The 15,503-nt window shown below is 39.5% G+C and overlaps 1 protein-coding gene across 1 annotated transcript in view; it reads left to right on the plus strand.

The window, feature by feature from the left end:
* Positions 1 to 687: 687 nt before the first annotated feature.
* NEDD9 (neural precursor cell expressed, developmentally down-regulated 9) overlaps positions 688 to 15,503 on the plus strand; it is a 181,699-nt gene continuing 166,883 nt past the window's right edge. Inside the window, exon 1 of the mRNA XM_036026509.1 lies at positions 688 to 848. The gene's annotated coding sequence lies outside the window, so the exon portion shown is untranslated. The remainder of the gene's footprint in view (positions 849 to 15,503) is intronic.

Here is a 15,503-nt window from a genome sequence, read left to right on the forward strand (position 1 = left end):
GAAGAGAGTGAGAAAGGAAGAGAAACATCAATGTGAGGAAGAACATCAATAATAGGTTGCCTCTCCTGTGCACCCCAACTGGGACCAAAGCTGAAACCCAGGCATGTGCCCTGACTGGGAATCAGACCACTGACCTTTTGCTTTGCATGGTGACATCCAGCCAACTGAGCCACACTGGTCAAGACCCCATACCACATTTTAAATAGAAGAGTCTCCAGTTATGTACCTAGCCCCTAGCAGGGTGACTAACACAAAGTATAGGCTCTATAAATACTTGTGCAGTGGAAGGATGGAAGGATGTTTTATGTCAATTTATAGTGGAACTCTGGAGCATATTGAGGCCACAAAAGTCCCAATTTTATTGGCCTTAAAATAGATTAATTATTGTCTCACTACAGTCTAGAAAGAAGCTTAAGCCACTTTGAAAGTACATTCCACAGAGTTCTGTTGCAATAATAATTTAAAGATCACCTATCTTTCTCAAAATAGCAAATGGTACAGATTCTAACTAGATCTCTCGCCTGTCACTAAACTACAAATATTCACAGTGTATCAAAAGTTCTGACTGAGAAAAAAAGAAGAGGCTCAGAAAGGAAATGAACTGAGACAACATCACTTCACAGAAACCGGAAGGAAAAACATACGCACGCTTACACCACTCACATTCTACGTGTGTGGTTGCTCAGTAGGGAAATGCTTACAGTTGCCTTTAGAAGCAAGTCTGGTGGGTCCAACAAGAGAGAAGCATGATCGTGAGACAGGATTGAGCTGCCACCGCCTGCCTGCCTGCCCAGAGAATGGTACACACACCAGGGAGACCAGATGATCCACCAATGGTTCTGCCCTGGGTGAGTTTTCAAGCACTTGCTGTGACCTGAGGGGAGAAGTGGGGGAGACTTGCTCAGACTCTCACTTCCTGAGTTGCTGTCAGACTTCTAGCTGGTGGTGTTCCCCACTGTTAATGTGCCTTAAATGGAGGTGGGAGGGACTCAACATGTCCCAAAAGAGAAACAGTGGTTCCAAGTCTCCTTCAAGTTGACCTGGAGGCACTGGCTTTAATGCAACTTAAAATCTACATGGTTCTATTTGTTGAAATCATCCTGGGTAGGTGTGTCCTAGTGTGTAAAGCAGATGGTTTCTCCTTCTTCCTACCATCCTCAGAGAGCTTACCTATGTTAACTTTGAGCTTTTACTTTTCCTAAATTATTTCAGTACTTCAGGCTGTGAGCTGTCACTTCCATTTTATGATGGATTAGAGTCATCTACAATGCCACATGCAGCCTCTCTGGGAATGACTCCTGGGGATCAAATAATGGTGATTGAGAATTGAACTCAATGTGTGTCTGAGCTCTGTAGAGAACTGGTCACCTGCATCCTCTCTAAGGGGCTGAAGACAAATGATACTCTTCTACCTGTCCAAACAGGGCCACAACAAATCCATATTCTTGTCTATATTTATTAATTCATTTAACTCATTCATTCTTGCAATTGCCATTCTTCACAAAAAAAAATGGAGTCACCTTTTTATTTTGCTGAAATTACTTCAAAATGAAGAACACATACAATTTTAAATGGGGAAGCTATTCTAAAAGGGTTGTATAGTGGTTCCTTCCATCCACGGTTTCACTTTCCACAGTTTCAGTTACTTGCCATCAACCATGGTTGGCAAATATTAAATGAAAAATTCCAGAATTAGGAATTCCTAATTTTTTATTAGATACCATTCTGAATCACATGAAGACATCTTGCACTGTACTAAACCACCCTGCATGAGATCTGAATCATCTCTTTGTCCAGCATCTCCACTGTATATACTTCCCGCCCATTCCCCACTTAGTACCATCTCAGTTATTAGATCAACTGTATTGGTATCATGGTGTATGTGTTCCTCTTACTTAATAATGGTCCCAAAGCATCAAGAGTAATGATGTTGGCAATTCAGATATGCCGAAGAGATGCCGTAAAGTGCTTCCTTTAAGTGAAAAAGTGAGTTCAGTACAATAAGATATTTTGAGAGACCACATTCACATAACTTTCTCCACAGTATATTGTTATAATTGTTCTCTTTTGTTATTAGTTATTGTTAATTTCTTACTGTGCCTAACTTATACACTAAACTTTATTGCAGGTGTGTATGTATAGGAAAAAACATAAATTATATAGGGTTCGGTACTGTTTGGGGTTTCATGGGGTTTGGGAACATTATCTCCCTCAGGTTAAGAGGCAACTGGCTGTTGTATGTTGTTTAAGGCTGCGTGTGTGGAAGTGGGTGAGCAGTGTTTTCTCTGCACTGGTGAGGCGAGGTAAAATGAGTGCTCCATGTTTTTAACTCCTGCTTGAGGAGCCCCTTTCCCCTGCTACAGAGTGGTTTCCTACCCCGCAGTGGGTGTGAAGAGCAATGTCCATGACAGCATCCTGGAAACCAGCCAAGCAATTTTCCTCTTTGTTCCTGTTTCCTCCCAAGTGTGGTTATTTTCAAGGACATTCCTCTTCTAAGGATGGCATGGAATGACATGGTAGAAATGGAAGGATATGAAATCAGTTCTGAGTGAGAGCTCCATCATTTCTCATTAATTAATTTAACAACCATCTAGTGTGTATCCACTCTGTGGAGGGCACTTTTAAGTCAAAACTTACATAAGTTGAAGCAAAGTTGATGTTTTCCCATCCTCCAAAAAAGGCCAGTCCAGGGGAGGACTGGCCTTTGTAAATTAATATGTACACAAATGTGGTGAGGACCAGAACATACTGTGGGGAAAACAATCTCATCTGGGAGTTGGGGAGGTTTCCATACGGAGGATGGATATGAGGACTGAAAAAGCCATGGGAGTTCACAAGGCAAAGGACTGACTAATACCCAGACCCTGGGAACAGTTTTACCATGCCCTGAGGTGGGAGACCATAGAATTGTCCAGCACAGTTAAGGCCAGTGTGGCCAGAGGGACAAGGGGTGTAGCTTAAGATGAGTCTAAAGGAGCAGAGTTAAAAATGCTGCCATTTCTAAAAGAGTGAAGGAGCTAGAGGTGCTGTGATCTGATCTGCATTTTTAAGGACTCCCTCTTGATATAGTATGGAGAATGGATGGGAGGGGCCATGCTCTAGACAGGGAGCCCAGTTAGATCAATCAAGTCAGCTAAGCCAGTGCATGACTATACTTAAGAACATCAAATGAGGAAAGAGAAGGGTAGCATAAGATTTTTTAAGAACCTCAAGAAATTCTAACATTTAAATAGAAGCACAGAAGAATGAGTTCTCCGAGAACACTACAATGGTTTCTTGAAAAGTTAAACACAAAATTACCAAATGACTGAGCAATTCCACTCCTAGTTATATATACAGACAAACCAAGAGTGGTGACAGTGGGAATAGAATTATACAACTAGAAACTAGTCAACTCAGAAAGGAAAATCAACAGGACTTGGGGTTATAGACAGGAAAGAAGAGCAAGGTGGAAGGGCCTAAAATGAACCTCAGTTTCATGGTTTGGGTATTCAATGGATGCTGATGTTGCTTCCCAGTCAAAGGACTGTAAAAGCTGGTGGAGACCCAGCCCGGGGTTGGTTCAGTTTTTGGTCATCCAAGTAAATAATTTCACTGGCCACATGGGCTCCCAAATATCCAGGCAGTGCTAGTATAGACTACTTATAATTGACAAAACAAAGCTTCATTACATGGTATTTCTAGCCACAAGGAAAAATACTGAGTGTTTAGAAGTAACTCAGCAATGGTGAAATGAAGCGACAGGTTGAGGTGTCAATGCATCTGCATCCCTTTTCACATTCACTTCAAATAGATGCTTTGGTTAACAGAGGTCTATAACTCATTTAACTTTCTATTTAATTTTTGTAACCACCTGTTCTCTAAGCCTTCACCCCTCCACTTTCCAAGAAATGTGATGAGGGGTTAATAGTCCAGGTAAGTTTCAATTCAGAAAATGTTTAAATATTGTGAAACATTTCATACTACAAAGAGGTGTGTATAATGTATATGTATATTCTAAATAACCACAGAAACAATGAAATATGTACACATTTACCTACTGACCTTCTTACCAACAACCCTTGAAGCCAGCTGCGTGCCCCTGAACAATTATGTCTGACTCTGCCCACCCCCTCCACAAAGGGAACTGCAGTCTTAAATTTGTGTTAAATACATTCCCTTATTTCTCTTTTCAGATTGGCCTCATATGTACATGTACAGTGTCTATACGTACATATATATGCATATGAGTATGTGCAATTTTTATGTATTACATATAAATTAACATATATAATTCATGTTTCTGTGCAGTTTATTTTTGCCTGCTTGGGAAATTTTAACAAATGTGATCATAACATATTTATTTTTCCATAACTGCCTCTCAGACTCAACATAATTTTGGAATATTATCCATATCAGTGCAAATAGGTACTGATGACTCATTTTCACAGCATTTTATCGTGTAGACATATGACCATCTATGATTTCTATCAATTGACAGTGCTCAGTAGTTGCCAAAGATCAAAGATGAAGGCTCAGAACATTATTTCAGGACAACACAATGCCCCCCCAAATTTCTCCCTCTCTGATGTACAAAATATTACCGGCACAGGCGTGGGACTTTGTCTTATGTTAGAAACAGGTTTTAAATGGGGATAAGAGACGAATGAATTAGAGACCTGAGGGCCAGGAAAAAAATAAAAAACATCAAAGGAAAGAAGAGGCCTTACATAGAGACAAGGAAGAGATTTAACTGACGGCTGGAGATAAAACATACTCTAGAATGAAAAACTGTGCTGATTGAGGGCACACTGAGGAAGGCTTTTGCCCTCACTGTCCACTTCCCCTATCACACAAAGCCGTGGTAGAAGGATCTCTGTAAAAACTCACTGTACAAAAGCATCCTCCCCCAGATGAGCAAATGGGTGCTGTCAGGGCTGATCACTTTCCTAGACCCTGAACCAAATTTCATACCATGCTTCCCACAAGCCTTCCCATTGATGTATTTTTAGATTCATTTTTTCCTTACAGTATATGGGACTAATTAGCTCTCACACAGTCATTAAATGGGAAAGTGTTTGTGAACCTTTTGTAACCTTTTGACTAGTTTCCATGACTGAAATTCCCCACCCACAGCTTCACTTGTAAAGAGTGGAAATATTTAGAGGAAGTGATACCATCAGCCGTTCAGCTTCACCATAGGAAGTATTTTCCCCCTAAGAGTCCAGTGGTAAGTCAGTGCCTCACCTAATACCATCACAGCATGGCCTCATTCTGTACCAGGTTCTCTTAGCACCTGCTTCTCTAAAGAGAAGATGTGCAGGTGCTTTGTATCACTAGAGAAACGAAACAGTGAGGAGGTAATGTTCTCTGCCTCCCTCAGGGGAGTGGAAAAGTTGAGGTCAGTGTCAGAGGTTATGTCCCTAGTCTGGCTTTGGTGACTGTGGGACCTTGGTTCGTGAGTGCTGATTCTTAGAATAAAATGTATCAATTGATTCACTGAAAGAGTAAATGACTAAAGGATACCGTAATTGTTCGAGGTTCTAGAGAGAAACAGAACCACTAGGACGTGCGTATACACGTACATGTATACATAGAGATTTGCTTTAGGAAACTGGCTCCTGCATTTATGGACACTAGCACATTAAAAATCTGCAGAGCGGGCTGGCAGGCTGGAGACCCAGGGAAGAGTTGATATTGCAGTTGAGTGCAAAGTCAGTCTGCCGGCAGAATTCTAGCTCAGGTGAAGTCAGCCTTTTTTCTCTTAAGACCTTCATCTGATCAGATGAGCCCCACTGCCATTGTGGAGGGTTATGTAGTTTACACAGAATCTACTGATTTCAATGTTAATTTTACCTAAAATACAGGCTCTGGCACAAATAATGACCTTTTTATTACAGAGCCTTTTATTACAAAATCACAAGCATGTGATTCTGTAACATAACCATATGACATTCAGACACACCAGATGACATTTTAGGTGAAATGTTCAAATTGCTGTCTGTCTCATGCGGGACATTCACATATCCTACCAATCACATTCATGCAGGCAATACTTCTGCTGGGCCCTGTATAACTTCACAGGAACACCTAAAATAATGTCGGACCAGATATTCAGGTATCTTGGCCTAACCAAGTTGACACATAAAATTAACAACTACAGATACTATATCTCATTTCATAAAATAAGTTAGTAGTTATTTATTCAACATTTGTTGAGAGCCCACTATGGGCCAGGCCACTGTGCTAGATGTTGAGGATTCAGTAGCAAAGCCAAGCAAAGTCCCCATCCTCATATGGGGGAGACACCCAAGTAATTAAGAGCACTTTCAGTAGGTTTCATAACCTCAAGAAGCACTACGGCCAATCAAATCCAATTTTGCCTTAAAATATGGTATTGGAATATAGTGAGGTTGTGTCTTCACAGATTTATGGTCAACAGGGACCTCAGATATGAATTATAAAGTGACCATAAACACATTCCAACAATTACACACAACATACTATCCATTACATAGCTTTCAGGAGCACATAGAATTTAGTTATAAATGACAGTAAGGATTAACAAACTGTATAAAATTATATTTAAAATAATATGAGCAGGGTATTTTATAGTTATTTAAATTTTTTCATAATTTCTTAATTTTTTGTCAAGATGAATAAAGGAACCACTTAAGCTACAGCCAGGTGCCTCAGCTGGTTGGAGCATTGTCCAGTACACCAAAAGTTTGTGGTTTCGATCCTCAGTCAGAGGACATAGTTAGGTTGTGGGTTCGATCCCTGGTTGGGGCATGTACAGGAGGTAGCTGATCTTACTTCTTGCTCACATCAATGTTTCTCTCTCTCTCTCCTCTCCTTTCCTCTTTCTCTAAAAATCAATAAACACATTGTCAGGTGAAGATTTAAAAAAAAGAACCACTTAATTAAGGTGTTATGATTTTGGAAGGATTGATTCGGTAAAATTTAGAACCACAAAACAGTGTTTGTTCCTTTGGTTGCTTTAAATTATTTATTTTATTGGTCTCTGTTTTTAATGTGTGTGTGTTTGTCTGAAGCAAGGCAAGCACTAGAAATAAAGGAATTAGTTCATGTTGTTTAGAACCTCGAATCCATTTTCTTAAAATGATGGGATTATTTGTGTCACTTCTTGCTACGTGCTGCACATGGCCATGGGCACAGGAGTGTCACATGCATAACTTGCACTCTAAGAATTCAGCATTTTATTAGCATACTTGAGTGCCACAGCTTAGGGTAGTAATCCAATCAAAGTTTTAGGTAAGAGCTAGAGAGGGCACAAGGTGGTTTGCTTCAAAGAAGGCTTCGTCACAGTTGATCACCTGTAATCTCTAATATATAGCCTCTACTCTTAAGAAGCTGACATTCAAGGTGAAGAGAGAGCATACATTTAAAATCACATTTAAAGGTAGCTAAATGGCCTCCTTGATATTTCCCCAAAAGGCCAAGCTTGTGTCCAACTCAGGACTTTAGCACTGGAAGGAACTTCCAGCTTACAAGTCTTCTCCCTTTCCTTATTCAACTCTTGGGCCACATGTCACCTTATCATGTAGCCTTCCCTTGCCATTCTATAGAAAAGAGCCACAGGCCACCTCACACACACACATTTGGATCCATAGACTTATCACCACCCGACATAGTAAATACTTGTGCATTTACTTATTGTCTGTTTCTTTCTCTGGAATGCCAGTTCTGTGGTACAAGACTTTGTTTTGTTCACTGTTGTATCTCTGGCATTTGGTAAGTGCTTAATAAATATCTTTTGAATGGCTGAATGAATGAATGAATCACCTCTTGAGTGTTAAGAGACAAGTGCTACTATATAGGAGGAAAAGAGCAAGTTAAGCCAAGAAACTTATTCAGGAGAGTGAGGCTTGGGATAGTTTTGTAGAGTAGAAAAGATATAAAAAGTATGAGATTGTGAAGGGAAGAAAACATGGCCTAAGCAGAGAGAAGCAGGGCAGCCTTGTACCTGTGCACTTCTGGGGACCTGTGAACTGATCGCTTTGCCTGGAGGGCAGAAGTGGAAGCCATTTTTCTTGCACATTGGAAAAGTAGGCAGCCAGCCTAGCAACCCGTTGTGAAAGTAAGAAGTCCGATTTATCGGGCTGCACAATCTGTAGCAAAGACAGACTTTTCCTCAGGAAAGCAATTTTGGATCTGCTCCAGTATTTGAATAACAGCCTGATTGAAAACAGAGTTCAACTTAATATAGCAGAGCAAAGACTATTTTTGGCCTAAGCACTTTTTCAGAGAAAATGTTACTGACTGCTTGCTTCAGCCATAGGAAAACTCCAGTAATGCTTCCATATTCTCTCTAACTCTAAGCAGGCCTGTGATTGGCTCTCCCTGGTTCCTGACAGGATGATTTAACAGTAAAATGTGTCCACTCTGTAGTTAAACAAAGTGTTGCATAGGGAATAGATTTTTCACATATATCATTTAAAATCCCAATGATAATATCCCCAACAATACCCAGTTAGAAAATTTTGGTCACTTCTTTGACATTTTTCTTTCTATTGTGTAATTTAGCATTCATTATTTTTTTGTTTTTTAGGATTTTATTTATTTACTTAGAGAACAAAGGAGGAAGAAAGGGAGGGAGAAAAATATCCCTCTCTGTGTGAGATGTGCATTGATTGGTTGCCTCTCACATGCCCCTAACAGAGAACCTAGCCTGAAACCCAGGCCTGTGCCCTGACTAGGAATTGAACTAGCAACCTTTTGGTTTGCAGGTCGGCACTCAATCCACTGAGCCACACCAGCCAGGGCTAACTTAGCATTTCTTAATAGTATAGAGGAGCCCCTTGGCCTAACACTTTCTATTTGAGTTCAATCCAGCATGAGTTTCTTTCTTTTAAGGGAAGTTGAAATGCAGTTGTGCATACCATTGCAAATATGAACACAATCCAAAGGTCCATCAGTAGGGTCCTTACTACAATTTGGCAACTCACACTTTGGAATACTGTGCTACTGTTAAAAAGGAAGAAGGCTGATTTATGCACAAAAGCATGAAAAGATGGGAGCCAAAAATCAAAGCAACAAATACAATAGAACATACTATATAAACTTATTTTCCACTAAAATAATCATTATTATCTTTCTCCTTGTTAAAGAAAAAAATTATCATTGGGGTCCAGGAAATGGGCAGATCCAACAGTAACTGCTGGGGTGCTTAAGAGGGTGGCTCTAGAGGCGGCTGTGTGGATTTGAATCCCACCTGCCCCATCCACCAGCTGTGTGCTCTTGAGTAGGTTACTTTATCTTTCTATTTCTCAGTCTCCCATTTGCAGAAGGGAGGTGATACAGCCCTACCTCACTGGGTGGTTTTGAAGGTTTTATGAGTCAATATATGGTTTTGAGTGTTCTATGAGTCAATATACGCAAGGTACCTAAAGTAGTAACTGATAGAATAAGTGCTAATACACATTAGCTAGAAAGAGGAAGAGGAAGAGAGAGAATAAGGTTTCATAAAAGGGGCCTAAAGAATAAGTAGGGTTCGACAAGAAAAGAGAATTCCAAACAAAAAATGAAAAAGGAAACAATGATCAAAGGGTGTGAACGAAACAATCCAATTAAGTTCAGCTCAATGTCTGTAAAGAAAGTAAAAATCATATTTCATGACCTAGGTGCTAAGCAGGAGTACATAGTACAAGTATTAAAATGAAATATTGTATTGATATAAGGAGAATGTTTTAAAGTTTGCTTTCTTTTGCTATCATGTAGACCAACCCACGTATTAGTCATCAGTCAACACATATTTACGGAGTGTGTACAGTGTGCTGGTCCCTACTGGGAATAAGACCAACAGTCCCTGCCAGCATGGAATTTTTTTCAAGTTCATTTAAAGTAGAAAACTATTGGGATTATTTCTTTCATTGTGTGTTGATTTGTAATGTTCCCAAATGTTACAGTAGTTAGCTCAGTGTGACTCATTAATAAATAGAAAAGAAAATTACAGCCAAATCTTGATATTCTGTGCTAATGAGGAATCACAGGAATAAATATAATTGATAAATTATGTTTATTTTATTTGTAAGTTAAATAAATCATCATTGTTTTGCTTTTTAAGTTGGAAGCCTTTCTCCATCTGCTTGGATTTCTGGTTTTCCTCCATGCCCATCTCTCCTTTACAACTTGCAAATTGCCTTGTGGGCCCAAGGGAGAGGGGTGTAGCAACTGTCAGGTTGCCACAGTAAGTTCTAAGCTGCCCTTGGCCACTGATCTGGGTGACTTTGGCAAATACCTCATCACCTTCACTCAGTAAAATAAAGGCAAGTGGGTCCCTGAAACAATGAAGCTTTTACTTACTGCTCCTGACCACACTGACGAGTCCTTGTGAGAACCCAGATCCAGTCTTGTGATCTCTTAGAGTTCAGACAGGCCAGACATTTCATAGCTCGGCAGAATTTATTTATTTGCAATGGGTGCTATGTGGAAGGTGCCAAAATAGCTAGTAGCTAAATTTAAGAAAATATAGTAATTAGTTGATCCAAAGGGGTACCATTCATTCTTAGAGTTCCATTGCTAAGGATTGAGCTGGAGAGTATGGTCTCCATGGAAGAGTTGAAAATCAGACAGAAACCATTACAGAAATTTCCACTGAAAAATTAAGTTCCTTGTAAGAGAAGCTGAGAGACTTGCTGATTGAAACCTATGCTAAGCCTAATGACAGTCTGCAGCATTTGCGAAGAGAGCACAGAACATTTGAATGATGACAAAGGGAGAAGGGACTCCAAGCAGAGAGATCAATCCAACAGGCATCATGAGTACTTTAGAGCAATGATCCATTTTACCGTGAGCTGTAGTGGGAGATGAGTTGAATTTGCTTTCTCCAAGATTCTTACAAAAAGTACAGATTGATAAAACACATTTGTGCTGCTGTGTTTTTCAAAAGTTCAACCATATAATAACTTTAGCAGGCACCTCATACTATGCTGCCTAAATTTCAAATATTTCCTTGATGTAGATGATCACAATAGAAAGGAATGTTATTCTTATCTAGCCACACATAAGATTTTTGTCTTTCTTAGTCCTAGAAACTAAATCGCTGGCTACTTAAGAGGCTCTGAGTTGAATTTTAATTGATACCCATTGCCTTTTGAGACCATTGTGTGTGATTTTAACCAGACATACCCAGGAGGAGGGACTAAGGCTGCTGCAATGTGAAAAGGCTAACGTTTGACCAGTTTATTGCAACACCCTTTTAATTTGTAATTTAGCTCTATAAGGCCCACCTCTTGAGGTGATCCTCCTTTCTTAATGCAATTTGGTGAAAACTAGCTTTTTATTTTCAGTCTCAGTGCTATTTAACATTATTGGATCAAAATATTAACTGCTAACATTTAGAGACTAATTTATAATTCAGTCAGCACATTAACCCGCATCATCTTATTTAATGTTCACAGTGGTCCTGGGAAGTATTTATGTCCCCCTCTGTACAGAAATGAAATTGAAGACACTGAGGTAGGATGGATGAGGTGACTCATGTTAGATCAGACAACTGATCAAATGACACAGCTGGAACTATACTCAAGGCTTTTGTAAATCATTTGCTAAAAAGCATTCATGCAATGACTAGGCAACTGCAGTAGATCCTTACCAACATAGATTCCTGTGGTGTGAGGACATTGATTTTTCTTAGATAAAAATGCACTTTTTAAAACTTTTTATTGATTGATTTTAGAGAGAGAGAGGAAAGGAGAGAAAGAGAGAGAAACATCAATTTGTTGTTCCACTTATTTGTGCATTCATTGGTTGATTGTCATACGTGCCCTGACTGGGGATCAAACCTGTGACCTTGGTGTATCAAGACAATGTTCTAACCAACTGAGCTACCCAGCCAGGGTCAAATTGTTGTTGCTGTTTTTTATTTCTATGTCTCCCATATTTCTCTTAAAGTGCTGACCACCAAGGGCCAAGATTTCCCATAGAAAAATCTACTGTGTGCATGAAGTAACTCTTCAATATCATCAGTTTTTCTTCCTATAACACATTTCCTTTTTGTGGCATTTGTTATGACTAAGTCTTTTTTTTAAATACCTAATACCCATGGGTTCCTTCCAATTTTACTTTAACAAACTGTGTTTGTAGAAAAGGATTTGGTCTTTAAAAACTAAAAAAAAATCAGAGAAAGTATCTCACTCTGTCTTTTCTTTCTTTTGGGAAGGAAGAAAAGGGTGAGAGACACATTGATGTGAGAGAGAAACATCGATCAGTTGCCTCTCATATGTGCCCAAACAGGGGACTACACCCATAACCTAGGTATGTGCTCTGACTGGTTATCAAATCCATGACCTTTCGGTTTACAGGTTTACAGGATAATGCTCCAACCAACTGAGCCACACCAGCCAGGGCAGAATTTGGTCTCGATTTCAGCTAATACAATATCAAGACACTACTCACCTGCTAGTTACATTTTAAGCCTTGTTTCTTACTATGAAATAAGAAGTTTGTTTCTCAAGTAAAGTGGGCTTGGGGGATTAGATGGAGAAGATAAAATTTTAAATCAGAGACATGTTTCTTTGCTGCCCAGATGCTTCCATGTAGATGTAATGTGCTTTAGCCAAGTCAGTTCTAACTAGGACATTTTGATCTACCAAGTAAGGCAACATAGCAACTTGCCATACATTTGCTATGACGAACAGCAAACAGGCATTTAGCAGGAGAGTTGTTTTTCTTCAAAGGCAGTGCAAGAATGGATCTGTGGAATGCTGGGGTCATTTTGTTTCCTCATTGGAAAGAAACAGGATGTTTCTACATTAACCAGAAGGCTTGAAAGGTAAGAAGGGGTGAAGGTGATTGAGAAATAATTTCAGCAAACAATGTTAAATATTCTATTGTAAAATAATGTGTTTTCATTTGGGGGGGGGGTGGTAGGAGATATGAGTAATATAGTGAAAGAGGCTCAGCCGAACTGCCCACCCTCTCCTCCTTTTGCCCCAGTGCTCCTAAAACCCAGCCTGCTTTACGACTTCACCACTGCCACCGCAGTTCCAGCTGTACACAAGGGGACCACAGAAGAGGTAAAGAAATAGGAGAGGAAGTAGAGAGGTTCCATTTGTAAAGAAAAATTATTGTAATGCATATTATTGTTAAAACATATACAATAGGATGAGTTCATACCATTTTCCTCTCTCCTCACTCTTCACAGATGTTTCAGCTTCTTGGATACATTCTGCTTATAATTGGGACTGTGGGAAATACATGGTAGATTTCCTGGTTAGCAGGTGGAAGAGATAATGATATAATACTAATAAAGTTTTATTGAGCATTTAATATGTCCTGAGAAAACACACCTCCCTTGACTCATCACCCGATGAGGGAGGTGTTACTGCTAATATAATTTCAGAGCCTCCAAAAGGATTAGAAACAAGGGCTCTGGAGCCAGGCTGCCTGGGTTCAAATCCTGGTTGTGTCATGGGTCTGCTGTGTGACTTAAAGATAGTTACTTAACCTCTTCATGAATCACGTTTAAAACTGAGATGATAATAAGATTACACACCTGAGTCAGAGGTACCCCAGGTTCACTCCCAGGTTCAGTGAGTCACTAGGAGGACTCACAGGACTCAACATATAGTCAGACTCTATTACATCAAATGGATACAAGTTGAAATCAGCAAAGGGAAGAGTACATAGGGCAAAGTCCAGAGGAAACCAAACACAAGCTACCGTGAGTCCTTTTCCAATAGAATAACCCAAGATACACTTAATTCCTCCAGCAAAGTGTTATGACAGGTATGAAATGGTGTCTACTAGGGAAGCTCACTAGAGACTCAGTGCTAGAGTTTTGATTGAGGGCTGGTCACTTAGGCACCCTCTCCCAAGCATGTACCAAAATTCCAGATTCCCAGAAAGGGAGCAGGTGTTCAGTAAAAACCACATTGTTTGTACAAACGATTGGGTGCAGTGAATGACTTATCAGCGAATGGTGGAAATCCCCCAAAATCCAGGTTTCCTGATGTCAGCCAAGAGCCAATCTTGCCAGCAGGGCTTTCAAAGGATAGCAGCCTTGGCCCTGCTATGTTAACAGTTCTCTGTACATCACCTCATTGGATTGTTGTCAAATTAGATGAAGTAATACACACCCACTGCTTATAGCAATGCCTTATACTTGAGAAGCCCTAAAGCTTTATTAGCCATTACTATCAAATAGAAAACAATTACTGAAGATTGGAATAAATACAGAGGAAAGATTGGCCTAACCAGAATCTGAATCCACATCTGCCTGACTAAAAAGCATCCATGCATTCATTTGCTTCACTCTAGCATCAGCAAAATAGTATCCTTCTCCAAACCTCAACAGAAAATGGAGGTGGTGGATTCCTTCCTTCTCAGGCTCACAGTGGTTGGAGCCTTTCAGGGTAGCTGCTTATTTTTGAGACATAGCTTCCTCAAACCACAAGCAATATCACACTTTGGTGCAGAAACCTCATTTATTAGACCTACACCTAAGTGTAGACATGGTCTAGTACTTTAATGTCCCAAAGGAGCATATTTTGAACTTACCACAGTAGTCCCCTTCTACTCAATTAGGCATGCTTTGCTGAAATCCCTCACTTTTCAGGATATGCATCCATAATACCCTAAGAATTTTCCTTCACAAGATTTAGATAGTGAGTCTTCACATAGTTGAAATCATCCAACTGTAAATCATTTTTGGCTTTAAAAAAATCTGACAAAGAACTTTTTCCTGCTCACCCTCTCCTAATACAAACCAGTTGATCAAGCTCTGTAAATCACAGAATTCCCTCTACTTCATCTGTCATGAGGTTTGTGTGTCTTTGGCTTTGTCAATGGGATTGGTAGCAGATGTATCCAACAGTTAGTTATAAATGCATAGTAGAGAGTTGTACAAATTAGCTTAGCTGAACCAGAGAAATCTCTGTGTTGAGATGGAGTGCTTGACTGCAGCCAGTTGAGAGGTGTCTTTTAGTTTTTTAAAAAAGGCTTTAGAAATGGGACATGGCTAGCAGAATTTTTTGAATTTTGTCCCAATATTTAAATTTTATGAAAGAAACTTTGTGAGGAAAAAGTTTTAAGTTAAAAATATGCATTATCAACAGAGAGTTCCATATTGTCATGATGAAATAAAGTCTTAGGGCAATATTGTGTTTCAACATTAGCACAGTCAGTTGTTATGAATCTGTCTCTTCCAATAAATGAAGCTTTTATAAGTTCTTAGTCATTTCTGTCCCCCATAGTGCCTCACATAGTAATTGCATATGGTAAAAGGTAAATAAAAGTCTGTTCCTTTAATGTTCAATCCCTAATGTGTTGTCATTTAATAAAAGAGATTCACCTCTGGGTTAGATGGTTTGTGACATCCCAGATGGGTAGATGGGTATTGGATGGCTATAATCAACCTATACTTTTCCCTCCAGTGACAGAAGTGGGCAAGAAAAGGAAACTAAAGTTAAAGAATAATGTGTTAATATCATAATTTGAAGGATAAATAATGGGACCTAGAAAAATAAGAAGTGAAGTTCATAGAATATGGAGGTCAAAGT

The sequence above is a fragment of the Phyllostomus discolor genome, chromosome 5, assembly GCF_004126475.2.
Source record: "Phyllostomus discolor isolate MPI-MPIP mPhyDis1 chromosome 5, mPhyDis1.pri.v3, whole genome shotgun sequence".
NCBI lineage: Eukaryota > Metazoa > Chordata > Mammalia > Chiroptera > Phyllostomidae > Phyllostomus > Phyllostomus discolor.